Here is a 15630-nt window from a genome sequence, read left to right as displayed (position 1 = left end):
AAGCGTGTGTCCCCCATGTATAATCTTGTGTGCATGTAGTCAGGACCATTGTGCGCAGATCTGCGCTGACATCACCAGCGATGAATAGGCTATCACGAAACCGTATCTGCTCCGTGACACCAAGAGGGGATAAGAAGCTAAGCCCTGAAGGAACACTTCCACCACACGGGTCCTGTCCCAGCTGTAGACAGTGCACACCACGCATACCCTGCACACCCATCCCCCGGCCACAACCCAATTGCCCCTCACAAAGGCAGAATAGCTCGTTCAGAACACCAAATGCACATGTTTGAAATCGAACCCCAACAGTTCCCCAAACTCGATCCACCACCGCCTCCCCCCAGGGCGTCCCAACAAATGGACAGGACCCGCAGAAAGAAAAGCAGTTACCAGTAACCAACCATGTAGGACAAACCATGTCAGCTCCGCTAAAGGGAGCAACACCCAGCCTATCGCATTCCAACCCATCAGGAAACCATCCCACCACCCCCCACCCACTGAAGCAAGAGTCAATGTCATTGGGGAACACCCAGTAGGGGTCAGCTGAGGTGCACATTCTACCACCCCCAATCCTCCCACTCTGTACAAGGCTACCCTCAGTGTCTTCTCCCGGAGTAGAGAGGGAGTAAGGGGGGTGGGGGCCCGGCATACATTACCACCTGCAGACCAGCACCCCGCCATGGCACCCCAGGGGCAGCCGCCGCCACTGATGAGAAGGATAGTACCCCCCGTGTAGTGAGGACGTGAGAACATTCCAAGTAGGCGCGGAGTCAAGAAGAATACAAAGCCATCCGTCGATTATTCGGGATCCGATGCATGCTGGTCCTCAGCGTCCGCAGGCCTTCTATTTCGTTTAGGCAAAGTTTTAATGTAGTCATCAACCTGTTGGGGGTTGAGAAAAAAGTGTTGTGTGCCCTGATGAGTGACTCGTAATTTGGCCGGATACAAAAGGGCATAGTCAATGTTCAGGTCTCTGAGTTTCCTTTTGACCACAAGAAACTTCCGCCGCTGCTCTTGAACCATCGGGGTAAAGTCAGGGTAGATGGAGAAGGACACGCCATCATACGTGAGATTTTGGTTCGTCCGGGCCGCTCGTAGCGCCGCATCGCGGTCACGATAGTTTAGCAAGCGTGCAATTATGGGTCGCGGCTGGGCTCCAGGTTTGGGCTGAGGTCCCAGGGAGCGATGAGCGCGCTCCACAATAAATTGATTCGAAAGGGCCTCCGCCCCCACCGCCGCGGTAAGCAGCCTCTCAATGTACAACTCCATCTTCCCCGTGTTGGTTGATTCCGGAACGCCCGTGACGCGAATGTTGTTCCGCCGGCTCCTCGCTTCCAACTCCTCCTTTTTGGCGGCAATCACCCTCAGCACATTGTCCATCCGAGCAAGGCGGGAGTCATGCGCCGCCGTGGCGTCATCGTTTTCAGATATCCGGCGCACCACCTCGTTAATACGCTCTTCGTGCACATCCATCTTCTGGACTATACCGTCCATTCTAGAGGAAAGTCTGTCCACCTTGTCAACCACCGTTGCAAAGCCCTGGCGCATCTCCTGCATCATGGCGGCCACATCCGGGGGTGGAGGGGTCGACGTCGCGGCCTCTGTGGCCGGGCTCCGGGGCTGTGTAGCGTCCCCCGTGTGTCTCGTCGCCTTCTTCTGCGACGCGGGTTCAAACTGCAGCCTGGGTTGGCGACTGTCCGGTTTCCCCATGGCGGCAGTGGGAAGTAAAGAAGCATGCGACACGGCGCCGTTTCCGCGTCAGCCGGGGTGAAGTGAGCTTAGGGGGAACACTATCCCTCAATGGTGGCTGTATACAGTGGCGCCTCTAACTCAAACGTGGTGCCAGGCAGAAGCGCAGGAGGAGCCTCCAAGGTGACCCCCCAGGAGGTGAAGTGCCAGGCGAGCGTGTGGCGGCACCTCGGGGCAGGGCACAGGAGCACCAGCCAAAAATGCAACGCCTCGAGATTGTAGTAAGCATGAGCGAATTTTGCGGATCTCGCGTTCGCGAATTTTGCGGATTTGCGGATTCGCAATCCGCAAAATCCGCGAATTCCCGCGAATTTGCGGATTTTTTTTTTTTTGTGTTCGCCCGTGTTTCTGCCAGTTCGCGAGGGTTTTGTACACTTTCGCAAATTGCGAACTTACCTGTCGGGTCGCAAGTTTCGCGAACTTGTTGTTTCTACGTGTCCAGCCTGTTTGGGACACTCTTCTTCATCACTGCCACTCTCTGTCACCACTGCCACTCTCTGACTACTCATGCCACCCTCTGGCCCACCCATGCCACCCTCTGTTTCATCACCACACCCTCTGGTTGTCCAGTGTACATTATTTTCGGCAAAGCAAAGCACACCTTCCCTGCCTCAAGTGACCTGAATTAATTTGGGGCTGATTAATGTGTCACAGAATATTTTTTTAGCTGGCACCTGCTTCCTTAGTGCGCCCTGATTAGTGATCTTTTGCACTTGCTAAGTGCTTTCATTGTTGCAAAATTAGTTACAACACCTGCCCTGCCCCAACTGACAATAATGAATTAGGGGCTGATTAATGGATTTTAACTTCCAGCCTGGCTCCTGCTTGTCTCCCTTAGCTGTAATTCAGGACCTTTGTGGCATATGTGTAACTATTCTGAGGTTCAGAGCAGGGTCACATAATAGTTTCAACTGGCAACTGAACTCTGGAGGGGCCCCTCAGGAAGCACTACAGGAAATGGCTACAAATGATGAGCCTGAACTTTTGAACCCGGTAAGTAGTTACTTTCAGTTTTGCTAAGATCGTATTTCTGCAATTTTGCACTTATTCGCGGGGCGCGAACTCACGCGAACTCACGCGAACAGTGCGAGCGGGAGATTCGCGAATCTTGCGGATTGCGAATTTCCCGAAAATCCGCAAAATCCGCGAGCGAAACGGATTTTCCGCCCATGCTTAGATTGCAGCCAATAGCACCAAGCCGGCGGCGCCTGCAGTCCGTCCAGAACGTCAGCCAAGGGAGAGTCCTCAGTCTGTGCACATTAGGGCCAGGATCGAGCCCCTAGCAGCCTCGGGCCCACAGCAGGCGAGTTCCGGTAGTCCAATATGGCGCTGAGAGAGTGCACTCACCGCAACAGCAGTGTTGGACAGGCCACATGAAGGGCCGCTCTCCCCCGGCCCAACCCGACCCGAGCCCGGTCACGCAGGTACCACACACCACCATTGCACGTCCTCCGTCCCCTCAGGGACCCCTGCCTTCGAACATATCGACCTCGTGGACCCGATCCACTGCTGGCCCGCGCGCCCATCCTGGGCGCCATCTTGGACACTCCACCACGAGGCCGCCTGGCCCCCGATCGACCTCAACCCTGGGCCTGGCCAGGCCTCAGACATCCCGGCACCACCATCCACCCAGGAGGTGAGCAGGCTACTTGGCAAGTCAATGGGAGGAAGAGGTGTCGATGGCTCTCCCCGCCAAGTGCCGCTCGCCCATCGCCTCCCCGGGCGCTGGCCCCACCCCCCTGCTGGGTGTCTGGACTCCCCCATCCCGGACCTCCCGACCTCCAAGTGCGAGGGTCCGGACATCAAAGAACACCAGCCCTATAACTGGGGCAGCTCCAGAGCAGGAAGGCAGTTGTATCTTGGAGTCGAGAGACGCAAAGAAGAACTCATCCTTGACGGACTACTGGCGCTGCCGTAGCTCTGCCTTGTGCACCATCGCCCTGCCTGCTGGTGCTGCCGCAACCTTCGTAACCTTCGTAATCCTTCATCGTCGTCGGGACCTGCTGGCGTGGCCGCGGACCGTTTGCAACCATCATCTTCATCGGGACCTGCTGGCTCCGCCGCGGACCGTCGCTTCCTTCGTCCATCTCGGGACCTGCTGGCTCCGCCGCGGCCCGATCATCTAGAACGCCGAGCTCGAGGATTGAGAGCTATTTCCATCTTTTGGTAACCAAGACTGTCCCGCTACCCTTTCCCCAAACCAGAGACCAGAATCGAGGGGACCCCTGAGTCCAGACCTCCTTGTACCATTTTATCGTACTTTAAGAATCGCCTATAAAATCTCGTTGAACCTTACCCTTGTGTGGTGTCCGTCTGTGGGGGGGAAGTTACTTGTCTGTACGGTCACTGGAGTCGGCTCTCCCTGGAGACCGCTCCCCTTATCCTCGGCCGACCCTCCCGGTCCGTCCAACATTGGTGGCCAGCGGCGCGATCCGAATCACCGCATAATCGTACAGACAGTAGCTCACCCCACGACGAAATCAAGATGACAACTAAAGGAAGCGGATCCACCGAGAAATTCCAGATGGAGAAATTGGACGAGTACAACCATCGTGAACTAAAACAATTCTGCATCGAACTAGGTATCGCTACCACCGGACTAAGTACCAAAGACGATTTCAAGCATGCCCTAGAGTCTTGGGCAGAGACCGGGGTCGCCGGAACCCCCGATCGAAGCATTGCAGCAAAAACCACCATGGCTCCTGAAGAGCAAAGAACGGGTCTCTCGCAAGACGAGATCCAGGAACGAGAAAAAACCCGACTACACGAGCTAGAAATGGCTCGGCTCAAAATGGACGTTGAACTTAAGTTGGCCGAACAGAAAATAAACTTAGAGCACCTGCGTCTCCGAGAAGAAAGAGAGGAGAAACAGAGACAAAGGGAGCTCGAGGAAAAGAAACTGGCATATGAACACGAGCGACGACTAGCTGAGATTGATTTACGCAAGCAGAATAAAGAAATAGGGGTGTCCGAGCAACCCCACACCCCAGGGACAACGGAGAAAAAGGTACACATCCCCAAGGATGTCGTTCGAGAATACTTCCGAGAGGACGACATCCAGCAATGGTTTAAGGCCTACGAAATCGCTATGACTGCACACCGGATCGATAGAAACGACTGGGGAGCCGGCCTATGGGGGAGATTCCTCAATGAGGGCCGCGACACCCTGCTACAGCTCCCGGACCACCAGATGACCTCCTATGACCATATGAAAGCTGCCCTCCTCACCCGCTATGGCCTCACACCCGAAATGTACCGTCAGAGGTTCCGAGACTGCACCCGCATCCCGGGTACAACTTGGGTGGACTATGTAACCTACTTTAGCCGAGCCTTCGAGGGCTGGATCAAAGGAAGCAAGGTTACAACCTACGAACAACTGTTCAATCTCATGGTATGGGAGCACCTATCGAACAATTGCTTTATTGAACTCCGCCAGCACCTCCTCGACAGCAAGTTAACCGATCCCCGGCAGCTCGCAGCCGAAGCTGACCGATGGGAAATCACCAGAGTGGGCCGGAATGGGTCCTACGAACAGAACCGGAACAACAATGGTCAGCACCGTCCCCGAGGAGGAGGAGGAGGCCAAGGACGCGGAAGAGACAACGCTCCGGTCGCCCCCGCGATCAGCACCACCCCCCCGGCCAACCGGGGCAGCGCCCCGGCGCGACCGGGATACCGAGCCAATGTTACGTGCCATCGATGCCAACGAGTCGGCCACTATGCCAACGATCCAAATTGCCCACAGTACCAGAGCCCAAGACCCCGCCAGGTGGCTGCTGCTGCCCTGGGGGAAGAACAGATCTCCGAGGAGCAAGAAGAATATGAGCAAGAGCATCAGGAATGGGAGCCAGCCGCCATGGCTCTAGCCTGCTTAGGGGGGAAAGACATGGTCCCGCGGGTCCCCCTACCCGCTAACACCCAGAAGTACAGCCAATGGGTGAGCATCAATGGACGCCGGGCCGAAGCCCTTCGTGACACTGGGGCCAGTGTAACAGCCGTCCGCTGTCACCTGGTGACCCCGGAGCAGTATCTACCGAACATTCTCTGCCCTGTACGTTCAGCCGATAACTCGGAAAGTCTGTGTCGGATGGCCTGCGTCCCTTTCGAATGGGGGGGGGTCTCCGGCATGTTGAAAGTCACGGTCCGAGACGATGCCCCCGTAGACTGCCTCCTGGGGAATGACCTTGAAAGCTCCCCGTGGGCCGCCGTAGAACGAAGAGAACACCTGGGGATGTTAGGCGTCCCGGACTGGGCGTGCGTCACCACCCGGTCCATGGCCGCCCGTGCCAACCCCCGCCCAGAGGAACCCGAATGGCCGGCGCCACCGCCTCCGGTCGCCCCAGCCGAAACCACCGACCGTGACGTCCCCCCAGAACAAGCTCAACCTCCAGACCTCACTAACCTCGACCAGTGGCCTCAAGAGGGGGGGCCCACGCAAGAACAATTTCGCCAAGAACAGAAGACCTGTCCCTCCCTCGAGGGACTCCGCCAGCAAGCGCTCGCCCAAGGCGCAGGGGATACCTCCGGCACTCACTGGGTCTACTGGGACAATGACCTGCTGTACAGTGAGCAAAGAATCACGGAGCTGGGGGCCAGCCGAGTACTGGTGGTGCCCCTCCGTTTTAGAGACTTTCTGCTAAACCTGGCCCACGATGTCCCCCTGGCGGGACACCTGGGTCAAGATAAAACCTACAGTCGTCTGGTGACCCACTTCTTCTGGCCCAAAATGAGGAACGATGTACCCCAGCATTGCCGATCTTGCCCCACGTGCCAAGCCAGTGGAAAGAGCGGCCGCAAACTAAAAGCCCCCCTGCAACCTTTTCCCGTGGTCACCACCCCGTTCGAGAGGGTCGGGATAGACATCGTGGGGCCCCTGGACCCGCGCACAAAACAAGGTCATCGGTTCATCCTGGTGCTAGTGGACCACGCCACCCGCTACCCCGAGGCTGTTCCCCTGCGAACTGTGACAGCCCCGGTAGTCGGCCGGGCCCTAATGGGGATCTTCTCCCGTGTGGGCTTCCCCCGAGAAGTCGTCAGCGACAGAGGCACGAACTTTATTTCTAAATATATGAAGTCCCTCTGGCAACAGTGCGGGGTTACCTACCGATTCACGACCCCCTATCACCCTCAAGGAAACGGACTCGTTGAGCGGTTCAACCGCACGCTCAAAGGGATGATCGGGGGGTTGGAAGAACCCCTCCGTCGCCAGTGGGATGTACTGCTGCCGTGCCTCCTCTTTGCATATCGAGAGGTTCCCCAGAAGTCCCTGGGCTTCAGCCCGTTTGAACTGCTATATGGACATCCAGTGCGGGGGCCGCTCAGCCTAGTCAAAGAAGGCTGGGAGATGCCCCCTCTAAAGAACCCACCAGATGTCTTCCGGTACCTCCTAACACTCCGCAACCAGACCCGGCGGTTCAGAGAGCTGGCAAAAGCCAACCTAGAGGCCAGTCAAGAGGACATGAAAAAGTGGTATGACCGGAATGCCTCCTCCATCGAATTTGAACCTGGGCAACAGGTATGGGTAATGTCCCCCACCGAACCCTGCGCCCTGCAAGACAAGTGGACGGGGCCCTTCAAAGTAGTCGAGCGCAAGGGTCCTGCCACCTATCTCATCGACATGTAATCTTCCCGGAACCCCCTCCGGGTCCTCCACGCTAACAGACTGAAACCCCACTTTGTGCGCTCCGAACTCGGCCTCCTGATGGCCACCGACAATGGGGTTGAAGAAGACTCCGAGCCCCTCCCTGACCTCCTACGGACTCAGGAGAAAGACGGCTCCGTGGATGGGGTCCGACTCTCGGAGGCCCTCACCCGAGAGCAACACCAGGAGTGTCGAGTCCTCCTGTCACAGTTCGCCAACCTGTTCTCCCTCACCCCAGGGGTCACTTCCTGGTGTGTGCACGATGTGGACACGGGGGACAGCCCCCCTATCCGCCACCGGGCCTACCGCGTGCCAGATCGGGTACGGGCCTGCATCCAGGAAGAGGTAGCCAAAATGCTCACACTCGGGGTCATCGAGCCCTCAGACAGCCCCTGGGCCAGTCCTGTAGTACTGGTCCCCAAAGCGGCCGCCCCTGGCACCCCACCGGAACTCCGGTTCTGCGTCGACTACCGGGGCTTGAATGCGGTCACCAGAACAGACGCACATCCCATCCCCCGGGCCCAAGAACGTTCTGCCTTTTCCACCCCCGATGGGCATTACCATTTCAAGGTCATGCCCTTCGGCATGAAAAATGCCCCAGCAACATTTCAGCGGCTCGTCAATCAGGTCCTGGCGGGGCTCGAAGGGTTCAGTGCCGCCTACCTAGACGACATCGCTGTATACAGCCACCATTGGTCCGAGCACCTCCACCACCTCCGAGCAGTGCTACAAGCCCTTCAACGAGCTGGCCTCACGATCAAGGCCAGCAAATGTCAAATTGGGCAAGGGTCTGTGACCTACCTCGGGCACCAGGTGGGAAGCGGCCTGGTGGCCCCTCTGCAGCTCAAAATTGCCGCCATCCAGTCCTGGCAGCCACCCATCACCCAGACCGAGGTACGAGCCTTCCTGGGCCTCACGGGCTATTACCGAAGGTTCGTGAAAGACTATGGTACTATCGTGGGGCCCCTCACAGAACTCACGTCAAAAAATCAACCCAAGAAAGTCAACTGGACCCCAGAGTGTCAAACAGCATTCGAACAATTGAAAGCCGCCATGTGTTCCGCCCCGGTGCTCCAGGCCCCCGACTACAGCCGGGAGTTCGTCGTCCAGACGGATGCCTCCGACCATGGCATTGGGGCAGTCCTGTCTCAAGTGAACACCGAAGGCCTTGATCAGCCAGTGGCCTTCATCAGCAGGCGCCTCCTACCACGGGAACAACGCTGGAGCACCATAGAGAGGGAGGCCTTCGCTGTGGTATGGGCCCTCAAGAAGCTCCGGCCCTACCTCTTTGGCACACACTTTCGGGTGCAGACCGATCACCGACCCCTGCAGTGGCTGATGCAGATGCGGGGGGAAAACCCGAAGTTACTACGTTGGTCCATCTCCCTACAAGGGATGGACTTCACAGTTGAACACCGGCCTGGGCCGGATCACGCCAACGCAGATGGCCTGTCCCGGTTCTTCCGCCTCGACGAGGAGAGTCCCCAAGAGGATGGGTAACTCTCCCCGCCTTCAGCTGGGGGGGACGCATGTTGGACAGGCCACATGAAGGGCCGCTCTCCCCTGGCCCAACCCGACCCGAGCCCGGTCACGCAGGTACCACACACCACCATTGCACGTCCTCCGTCCCCTCAGGGACCCCTGCCTTCGAACATATCGACCTCGTGGACCCGATCCACTGCTGGCCCGCGCGCCCATCCTGGGCGCCATCTTGGACACTCCACCACGAGGCCGCCTGGCCCCCGATCGACCTCAACCCTGGGCCTGGCCAGGCCTCAGACATCCCGGCACCACCATCCACCCAGGAGGTGAGCGGGCTACTTGGCAAGTCAATGGGAGGAAGAGGTGTCGATGGCTCTCCCCGCCAAGTGCCGCTCGCCCATCGCCTCCCCGGGCGCTGGCCCCACCCCCCTGCTGGGTGTCTGGACTCCCCCATCCCGGACCTCCCGACCTCCAAGTGCGAGGGTCCGGACATCAAAGAACACCAGCCCTATAACTGGGGCAGCTCCAGAGCAGGAAGGCAGTTGTATCTTGGAGTCGAGAGACGCAAAGAAGAACGCATCCTTGACGGACTACTGGCGCTGCCGTAGCTCTGCCTTGTGCACCATCGCCCTGCCTGCTGGTGCTGCCGCAACCTTCGTAACCTTCGTAATCCTTCATCGTCGTCGGGACCTGCTGGCGTGGCCGCGGACCGTTTGCAACCATCATCTTCATCGGGACCTGCTGGCTCCGCCGCGGACCGTCGCTTCCTTCGTCCATCTCGGGACCTGCTGGCTCCGCCGCGGCCCGATCATCTAGAACGCCGAGCTCGAGGATTGAGAGCTATTTCCATCTTTTGGTAACCAAGACTGTCCCGCTACCCTTTCCCCAAACCAGAGACCAGAATCGAGGGGACCCCTGAGTCCAGACCTCCTTGTACCATTTTATCGTACTTTAAGAATCGCCTATAAAATCTCGTTGAACCTTACCCTTGTGTGGTGTCCGTCTGTGGGGGGGAAGTTACTTGTCTGTACGGTCACTGGAGTCGGCTCTCCCTGGAGACCGCTCCCCTTATCCTCGGCCGACCCTCCCGGTCCGTCCAACAAGCAGGGGTTCGGGCCGCAGGGCGAACCAGCGGTAGCTCCGCAGCGCCTCAAGCCTCCCGGTCTATGCCGCACTTGCCTCGTGGTATCCCGCAGTGGAGAGCACGATGGGGCGCCACCGCCTCCCCTGCCACTAGTGCCGGCCGCGCCTCCCGTCCAGCCCGCCTGGCCTGTAGTCCTCATGGCGAGCCCCTAGCTCACGTTGTCACAGGAGCCGAGTGCAGGGACCGGCACTGGAGGTCGCACATCAGCCGGGGGAGCTCCGTTGGCTGTATCTGCGGAGCCCAAGGGGGTAGCGCCTTCAAAGTTGCACCGAGCGTGCAGCGGGACTTGCTGCCCCTCCGTGGGGATTTTCGGGCGGGTGGGTGCAGTGGAAGCAGGATCAATTTAGGATCGTCATGCCAGGCTGCCGGAGCCTCACGAAGGTGCGGCCATTCGGCTAGTGCGCCCTCTAGCGCCCCAACCGGGTAATGGTTCTGCCTGGATGATACAGAACGCCCTTATAGCAAAGACCAGCGCTGCCTGGATGATACAGAGCGCCTTTATAGCAAAGACCAGAACTGCCTGGATCATACAGGGTGCCCGCTTAACTGAGACCGGCGCTGTCTGGATGATACAGAACACGCTTATAGCTAAAACCAGCGCCGCCTGGATGATACAGAGCGCCCTCATAGCTAAGACCGGCGCTCTATGGATGATACAAAGCGCACTTATAGCTAAGACCAGCGCTGCCTGGATGATACAGAGCACCCTCATAGCTAAGACCGGCGCTCTATGGATGATACAAAGCGCACTTATAGCTAAGACCAGCACTGCCTGAATACTACAGAGCACCCTCATAGCTAAGACCAGCGCTGCCTGGATGATACAGAGCGCCCTCATAGCTAAGACCAGCACTGCCTGAATGATGCAAAGCACCCTCAAAGCTAGGACTAGCGCTGCCTGGATGATACAGAGCATCTTCATAGCTAAGACCAGCGCTGCCTGGGTGATACAAAGCTCCCTCATAGCTAAGACCAGCGCTGCTGATGATACAGAGCATCTTCATAGCTAAGACCAGCGCTGCCTGGATGAAACAAAGCGACCTCAGAGCTAAGACAGAAACCTTCATCTTGAACACAATCCAGGTCAGGCAGCCTTCTGCCAGAGTTTTTAATTATTTGTACTTTGCACAGTGTTTTTAATTGATTGTACTTACCCTGCTCATTTCTTTTTTCTTCTTTTTTGTCTGCTCCTTTAACCCCTTGGGACTCCTCGACTACTAATGGCTATAATTCGATACTCCAGCCAGGAGCTTTACTCCTTAAATGTAGCCTCGCGCTCCACCCAGGATAATGCCACTCCCCAACAGCTCAACACCTGCATCCAGGGTAGTGTAAAAACTGCCAACAGCATAAAACACAACATAAGTAAGCTTGGTCCCCACCCCGGACAAATTTAGTCTGCCTGTATTGCAACGCTCGGTCCCTCCCTAAGCATGCCCTAGAAATATGGTCGTTACTTGACACTGAAAATCCAGATTTACTATTCGTTACTGAAACCTGGCTGCAAGAGTCCTCCTCCCCCGACATCTTCATAGCCTTACCCCATGATTATAAAATTCATAGACTCGACCGGCCTGGCAAAAAAGGAGGAGGCACCGCAATTATCTATAAGTCATTTATCAAGCTCTACATCAATGACTTTCACTTAGAGAACTGGGGTGAAATGTGCATCTCTATCATAACCGTTGGGAATAAGGAGTCATGGAAGGTTGCCCTCTTTTATAGACCCCCTGGTGCAAAAACCCACTTTGTAAATAAACTTGTGGAAGCGATAGCTCCTCATGCCCTGGCTTCGGGTAACTTTCTTTTACTAGGGGACTTTAATTTTCATATGGAACAAATCCTTGACCCCCATACCAGTGATCTCATTACCAATATTAACTCCTTAGGACTAAGCATACTACCTACAGGCCCCACTCATACTGCTGGACATTCATTGTATTTACTGTGTACAAACTCCTCTAAAGTAAAAATCAGTCAAATACTCCCAGTACCCTGGACAGATCACTATGTTATCAAATTTCACATTGCTTGCACCTATATCAAACCCCAAAATAGCAACCAAGTAAAATTGAGTAGACCTTGGAATAAGATAAATTTGAACTCTTTTTCCGCCTGCTTCTCCCCCCCTGTCATCACTAATACCACTGACCCTAATAAAGCAGCCATCGATCTTGAACTCGCGATCTCCTCGACCTTAGATCTATTTGCCCCAGCAAGAGTATCCAGGCCTCCCACCAAAATCAAACTCTCTGTCAGGTCAGCAGAAAGGAAATGGCGGCAAACCAAAGCCTATATTGATAGACAACATTATAAAACAGCGCATAGTTCCTATATGAAAGAAATTGCCATGGCTAAAAAATTGTACTTAGGTAACAGGATAACCCAGTCAGCAAACTCGCGGGGAGAGCTATATAAAATTGTTAAAGAATTTACAAACCCCCCTTCCTGTCAGCATTCATCCAATGTACAAAATTAAGTCAGGATCTCCTGGGGACCCAGCCTCCTCTCAAATCCTAGTAAAAATCGCTCCTGCTCTGATCTCTCATCTAACTAAGACCCTCAATCTCTCTTTATCTCACACTTCTGTTCCCCTGCACTGGAAGGAGGCCACAATAAGACCAATTTTTAAAAAACTTCAGCCGATCCTAAACAACTCTCAAATTATCGGCCTATCTCTCTTCTGCCCCTATTTGGAAAAGTCATGGAATCACTGATAAACAAACTACTTGTAACTTACTTGGAGACAAATAGACTTCTCGATCCCTCCCAATCGGGATTCAGGGCATCCCATAGCACCGAGACTGTCTTGCTCGAAATTGTTGACAATGTTAGAATGACTCTAGACTCTGGACAGTGTGCCATACTGATCCTGCTTGACTTGTCCGCGGCCTTCAACACCATCTCGCATCTCATTCTCCTCGAACGTCTTGCAGAGATTGGTGTTGAGGGTCCTGCGTTACTCTGGATTAAAAGCTATCTAACCAACCAACGATCAAGGGTCCAAGTAGGAACATATTCCTCCAGCTACCTGGAAAATGATAAGGGTGTGCCCCAAGGGTCTATATTGAGCCCTACGCTCTTTAACTTATATGTATCCCCCCTGGCTAAAGTGATCAGAGCTCACGGTTTCGGAACAGTGTCCTACGCTGACCATACACAGTTACTGATCACTGTCGATCAGGATCCTGAGGAAACCAAACGGAGGTTTAAAAATTGTATGGTTGCAATCCATAACTGAATGACCAATAACTTCCTGATGCTAAATGCTAGCAAAACTGAGATTGTGCTTTTCGGAAAGGCCGACAAAATTTGGACAACTGAATGGTGGCCAACAACACTGGGACCGTGTCCCTCTCCCAAATCCTCAGTTAGGAATCTTGGGGTAATAGTCGACAACAAGTTGTCCATGACTGAACATGTCAACAAAGTAGTGCACACCAGCTTCGGCCTAATGCGCAGTCTGAAGAAAATCTTCAAATGGATTCCCCTTACGTCACGCATGCCTTTGGTACAAGGTCTCATTGTCAGCAATATAGATTACGGGAATGTCTTGTTATCCTCCATTAACGAAAATCTTCTGGACCGTTTACAGGTACTACAAAACACTGCCGCAAGGCTAGTGCTCAACCTTCCCCCCGCACCCCATCACTGCCCTGTCTTAAAACTCTGCACTGGCTCCCAATAAAGAAGCGCATAAAATTCAAACTATGCTGCCTAGTCCATAAAACCATCAATGGACATGGACCGATTTACCTGGAAAATAATCTCAAATTCCATAACTTGGCCAGAACACTCAGGTCTACCAACAAACTACTTCTAGCTGTTCCCATGGTCCGGACGGTTAGAAATGGTGATAGGGCATTTAGTAAAACTGCTCCTGAAGCCTGGAACACTCTGCCCCTCCAGATCAGGACAGAACCCAGCCATCCGAGATTCCGAAAGAACCTTAAAACCTGGCTCTTTTAGCCACCGGCCCACTGTTTCTGTCTTGTGGATCTGTGATGGAGGATCTGCTAGCGCTCTGAGAACTACGCTATATAAATGCATTTTACATTACATTACATTACATTACAAGACCAGCACTGCCTGGATGATACAGAGCGCCCTCATAGCTAAGACCAGCGCTGCATGGGTGATACAAACCTCCCTCATAGCTAGGACAAGCACTGCCTGGATGAAACAAAGCGACCTCAGAGCTAAGACCAGCGCTGCCTGGAAATACAGAGCACCCTCATAGATAAGACCGGTGCTGCCTGGATGATACAAGGCGCCCTCATAGCTAAGACCAGCGCTGCTTGAATGATACAGAACGCCCTTAAAGCAAAGAGAAGCTCTGCTTGGAAGATACAAAGCATCCTCATAGCTTAGACCAGCACTGTCCAGATGATACAGAGCACCCTCATAGCTAAGACCAGCACTGCCTGGATGATATAGAGGGCCCTCATAGCGAAGACCAGCGTTGCCTGGATGATACAGAGCACCCGCATAGCTAAGACCAGTGCTGCCTGGATAATACAGAGCACCCTCATAGCTAAGACTACTGCTGCCTAGATGATACAGGGCGCCCTCATAGCTAAGACCAGAGCTGCCTGTATGATACAGAGCGCCCTCATAGCTAAGCCCGGCCTGCCTGGGTGATACAAAGCGCCCTCATAGCTAAGACCAGTGCTGCGTGGATGATACAGAGCGCCCTCATAACTAAGACCAGCACTGCCTGGATGGAACAGAGCGCCATCATAGCTAGTACTAGCGCTGCTTGGATGATACAGAGCATCTTCATAGCTAAGACATGGGCTGCCTGGATGATACAGAGCGCACCTCATAGCTAAGACCGGCCTGTCTGGATGAAACAAAGCGACCTCAGAGCTAAGACCAGCGTTGCCTGGATGATACAGAGCGCCCTCATAGCTAAGACCAGCGCTGCCTGCATGGAACAGAGCGCCCTCATAGCTAAGACCGGCCTGTCTGGATGAAACAAAGCAACCTCAGAGCTAAGACCAGCGTTGCCTGGATGATACAGAGCGCCCTCATAGCTAAGACCAGCGCTGACTGAATGATACAGAACGCCCTTATAGCAAAGACAAGCGCTGCTTGGAAGATACAAAGCATCCTCATAGCTTAGACCAGCGCTGCCTGGATGTTACTGAGCGCCCTCATAGCTAAGACCGGTGCTCTATGGATGCTACAGAGTGCCTCATAGCTAAGACCAGCGCTGCCTTGATGATATAGAGTGCCCTCGTAGAGAGGTTTGGATGTTGTTGTTGGTGTGAGATAGGACAATTGTGTGAATGTGTCTTTCATAAATGTATTGTATATAATATATTTGTACACTTTCTGTTTTTTGTATATATTTTGTATGAATATTATGCACAGAAAATCAGGTTGTTTGTAAAAATAAAAAGTAAAAGAAGTCAAATAAATCATTAGATGATGCAATTAAAAAAGCAGACATTTATGTTTTATTCATAAAGGTTTTGTAGAATAATTTGTAGGAGTGGGTCTCAGTCCTGGCAATTGTTTTGTTTTTTCTTGACTTTGACTCGGCCTGACTGAGTTTGAGTCAGGAGCCTTTGCTGTTTTTACTCATAGCTAAGACCAGCACTGCCTGGAT

This window comes from Lissotriton vulgaris, chromosome 5 (assembly GCF_964263255.1).
Source record: "Lissotriton vulgaris chromosome 5, aLisVul1.2, whole genome shotgun sequence".
Classification (NCBI taxonomy): Eukaryota; Metazoa; Chordata; class Amphibia; order Caudata; family Salamandridae; genus Lissotriton; species Lissotriton vulgaris.
The sequence above is the reverse complement of the archived record's forward strand: the minus strand, read 5'-3'. Positions refer to the sequence as shown.